This window comes from Schistocerca americana, chromosome 6, assembly GCF_021461395.2.
Source record: "Schistocerca americana isolate TAMUIC-IGC-003095 chromosome 6, iqSchAmer2.1, whole genome shotgun sequence".
Taxonomy (NCBI): domain Eukaryota; kingdom Metazoa; phylum Arthropoda; class Insecta; order Orthoptera; family Acrididae; genus Schistocerca; species Schistocerca americana.
The window spans coordinates 289,064,580-289,069,579 of NC_060124.1; the positions used below are offsets into that span (position 1 = coordinate 289,064,580).

At 49.3% G+C, this 5,000-nt stretch overlaps 1 pseudogene; it reads right to left on the bottom strand.

Annotated features, from left to right (window-relative positions):
- Positions 1 to 4,712: 4,712 nt before the first annotated feature.
- Positions 4,713 to 5,000, bottom strand: part of LOC124621150 — a 4,180-nt pseudogene continuing 3,892 nt past the window's right edge.

Sequence of the window (5,000 nt, forward strand, 5' to 3'; positions counted from 1 at the left end):
CATCTGGTCCGAGTCTCCTATTGTCACAGTAGAGAGATGCATTGGTGAGTGTATCTTTTCACATATTATTTTGTACGGTGTACCCCATGGATCAAGAGCCAAGTGAGACGTTACGAAATCTTCCCAACTCTGTTGACGATGTTGGAGTAAGGTTTCTTTAAATATGCTTTTCTTCTGTCTGTATATAGTGAGATGATATTGTCTTTCCTCCATGGTGAAAGACCTTTGATAATTGCGGCGCGCCCTTCTCATAGACTGCCGGAGCCCAGTCAGCTCTGGAGTCCATGGAGAAGTCATCTTACGGATGAGACGCCTTCTCATCGGTATTGCCACGGCGACAGCCGCCCTGATTGATGCTGTTAATGCCCCAACGGCCTCTTCTATGTCGATGTCTTCGTCTTCCAACTCTGGAGGGTTAAATTCCGCCTCTAGGAGATCCCAATTGGCTCTCCCGTAATCAAGTTGCATGGCCCACCTCTCTGGTGCCTGTTGTATTTCATGTACCAATGTAAATTCAATAGTATTATGATCGCTTGTTGTATGGTTTTCTAATACATGCCAATCATGAATTTTGTTTGCGATATTAATGGAGCTTAACGTTACATCAATATGTGAAGCTGCCCCAGCTCTACTCCTATAAGTAGGAGGATTGCCGGGGAGATTTGCTACATTTAAATTAAATTCCATAATAACATCCTCAAGGGCAATGCCCCTTGGGTCCTGTGTTCGGCTATACCAGAGAGGGGACTTAGCATTACTGTCCATCGAGATTATGATTGACTTCCCTTGTAGGGCTCTCAATATGGTAATAAGCTGCCTTAAGTAGATATCAATTGGATCACGAAACTGACAATAGATATTTATCAGGTACCAAAACGAGTTTAGGTGATTTATTTCTACGACTATTATGTGTTCTGTACAGAATTGTGTTAGCACTGTGGTTTTTATCGTATTGTTGAGAATGGCTACAGCTGTCATTGGACTCTGTCCAAATGTTATTACTTGTGCTGTAACGGGAAAGCCCAAGGATCTCCCAGAGGCAGTACTTGGTTCTTGTATCAGTACTACATCTATTTTGTTTTCTTCAGAAAGCCTACACAGCTCTTGCATGACTAGGGAGCTTTTCATTGCATTGACTTGGTAGCACTTAATAATCGTCCGGATATTTGGTATATACCATGCTATTCGGCCAGGTCTGAGCAGGGTCATATGTTATTCTCCCGTACATCTTGACAAGTTCATTATATGTTTTCGTAAGATCAAATTTCCTTCCCCGCCTCTCGTATACTTTAGTGACTAGTTCTTTTAATTGTTCATAGTCATGGGGAATATTCACCGCCGCTAGCTGGACGCAGTCTACATCCTCCAGAGTTGGAAATGTGATCTTGTTCCCTCTCGGGTGCCCAGCTCTGACCAACTGCCTCAGAGCAGCCATCATCAATGTCTGGTTCTCCAACCTACCAAGCTGCAATGTTTCACTACAAATATTATATATGTTCCCTGGCGGGCATGTGTTGTATTTAGGTGTATTTACAGTTACAGAGCCATCACCAGCTAGTTCTCCTACAGTTTTGTTATCTACTTTTAATCCCAAAGAACCATCACCAAGAGTTAATTGTTTATTATCTACTTCATGCACACTGACTATTGAATGACAATTTTCGGTGTCTTCTGCTAGAGTCACCAGCGGCGTCGTCTCCAAGGCTAGGGGAACCCCAGCCAAACGGGAGTCTCGCGCCGCACCTTCCTCTGCCTTCATAAATGAAGCTGGTAGACTTCTCCTAGCCAGGAAGGACCCGGCTTGGCAGGAGAAGTCGGCTGTCGGTGGCCGCACTGGTGGGACTGGGAGTGTATAAGTACTCCCCTCCTCCACCTCCTCGGCCATTTTGGTTGGAGGCCGCCTGCTGGCCGCCAGGAAGGACCCGGCTTGGCAGGAGGCTTCCGTCATTTCTGGCTGCACCAATGGAACTGGGAGAGTATAAATACTCCCCTCTTTCGCCTCTGTGGTCGCTGTAGGCGGCGGGCATCCCCCAGCAGCCGGGGCGGTCTCGGCCCGGCAGGAGGGGTCCGGCGTCAGCAGCTGCACCGGTGGAGTTGGGAGTGTGCACACACTTCCCTCCGTCGCCTCGGCAGCCGCCGTCACCAGTTGCCCCTCCCCGAGGACCAGGACAGACCCCGCCCGGGAGGAGGAAGCCGCCATCTCGCGCTGCTCTGGTGCACCTGTAACAGTATAAGACCTCCCCTCCACCCCAGTACAATCGTCCAAGGACAGATGAGATAATCTTAATTTTCTCCACCTATTCGCATCCCTTAGCGACTTACTTGGTGATTTGTGTTTTGTTATGTTATAGCTAGTCGCCATAATCGGTTCTTTGTATCAGTCTTTGGATCAGTAATTTATACGTTAGGCACTCCTTCCCTGGAGTGTGACAGGTTCTCTTCCTGTATTTACAGGGGATGCAGACAGGTGTTTGTTTACAATTCCTTTTGTCATGACCGTCCTCTCCACAGTTGTGGCATACTGGTGCTTCAAATGTGCAGTATTTTGCCACATGGCCATAATCCTGGCACTTGGAACATTTGGCCAGTGCCGTATAATCCTTTGTGGGTATCGCATTGTACCCTATGTACAGTCTGTTCGTCTTAATTATTTCTTTTCTGAGGTCGGGGGCTATCTCCACCGCGTGGTGTACAGTTGATCTGTCTCGCGGGCCTGCCTTAAATCTTGGCTTGAATTTTTCCAGGAACTCTTCTCGAGTCATTTTGTCTTCAAAATTCTGTTCGTATACACAGTCCGTGACATCGTCAACTGTCATATACGAGGGGACATCATATAACATCATAAGGGGTCTTCGTTTTCTCGGTTTTTCACATGTAAAGTTCTCCTTCACTTTTGGGTTATTTATTAATTTTTCACTATCCTCAGGAGAGGCTAGTTCCACTATCAGTATGTTTTTAGTTGTCCTAACTTGATTTATTTTTATTTTATCAATCCGGGGATTCACACTCTTTTCAAATCGTTCTTTTACCTTCCGTACGTCTTCACCTTTCTTTGGTTTCACAAATACTGTGGGAACGGTTTTTTCTAAATTAATTTTTATTGTTTCTTGTACAGTCCGTTTCGGCTGTACTGGCAAAGCTGCAGCTGCAGCATATGACTTCTTAGGTTGTTGTTGTTGTTCTTTTCTCATCCTTTCATTTTCTTCTTTTACTTCGGCATACTGACCTTCGAGCCTAGCATGAGCCAGAGCCCAGGTGGCTATATTCTCCTTAATGGCTCTAATCTGCTCTGCATTAATCTTCCCATGCTTAACGCTTCTGTCGAAAAGACGCAGGAAATACGCGTGTCGCTCCGCGACACTCATCTCATCAAATTCTCCTATTGGAGCGTCTGGCTCCGCATGCGCATAATCACTCTCCATATTTTCAGCCATTATTCCAGAAGAGTGACAAAGTGTGGAGGCCCGTCTCTTTCCCCGGACCGGCCTCTCTGGCATGGGGGGAGGCTATCTGCAGCTCGCTCACCAGTCCCGCCCCCTGACCAAGAGCCTTATGAGCTGCTGGGTTTAGCGCGCCGTTTCCAGCGTACTAGTCCCCTTCCACGATCACATCACTGGAGATTTCACCCGTCCCTCCCCGGCAAATGCCCATCGCATTCCGGAGAGGCGGATTCACCTCTCGGCCTTCGCCCCCTAATAGGCCGAGTTTCCACCATCAGGCCAAGGACCCAGCCCTACCCAGGTGCTGGGTCGGTCCCCCAGACGTTCGGGGGTCTGGCCCCATCTAACCTAGCCAGGGACATGTCACCATGCCCTGGCTTGGCGGAACGTGTCCGGGACATCCCGTTCACGGCGATGAGCCTTTGCCGGCTCAGGCCGCGATCCCTCCCCAGCAAATGTGACCGTAGGAAGACAGGGCACCGGTGTTGTTGTGCCCTGTGCAGGGACAGATGTTGTGTCCCTTCTAGCGCAGCTTCCCCTGCGCCACGCACCCTTTGCTTTCGCTTCGGGTTGGGGGACATTTAACGTCGTCCAAGACGTGAGGAACTGCAGCAGCCAGACTGCAGGGTTCCGGGATCGTCGTGAGACTTACCCTCATACCCTCGCCCAGCCACCGCGCTCAACTCAGGAGAGACCGGTGTCGTGTCTCTCGTAACGCAGCTCCCCCTGCGCCATGCACCCTTTGCTTTCGCTTGGGTTGGGGGCATTTAACGTCCTGCCAGGACGGGAGTTTTACGTCCTGCCTTGACACAACGACAACCCACACCTATCAACGCAGCCCGGAAGGTGTTAAAGGAGTCAGTCCGGGTCTTATACGTGGAGTTTGACATCAACGAGACGGTGCGGCACTCAAACCCGAGTTACGTTCCCCGGAGGGTCTCCACACGTACCGGGGGATCATGACCGACCATGTCTCACCCACCGCTTTTGATAATTCACGGTGGGCCAGTGCGGACCAGTGTGGGTTGCACCCAGTTAAGGGCTAGCTTTTTAACGTCATGCATGGACGGCCCATCCCGTGTTAGCTTCACCCCATCAAGGGGGTTACTGAGCTATGGGGCCACAACAAGGCCACGGGATTGGACATTACGGTCCCCGCCCCACTCAGGTTCCTCCGAGCCCTGATGCGATCGTCGAATTCAGGGAATCAGAGGGTCTCCTGGCGGTTTTAACCCAGTTATGGAAGGCAACACACCTTCCCCGGGTGGCGCCACGCAGACCGATTTCCCAGATAGGGACAGCGGGAATCTCGTTAATCCATTCATGCGCGTCACTAATTAGATGACGAGGCATTTGGCTATCAACAGCCGTCTTTATTCAAAATAATTTGAATAACACAAAATATATACATATATAGTACGTGGCAGGTGTTTGACGCCATGTCCGCCACCGAGGTGGGGACTTACAGGGCGGTACCACAAGATACAGGTATAAAACTAACATACACATATACATATATATCAGTGCGGAAGAACAACAACAAAAGACACAAAATAAAGA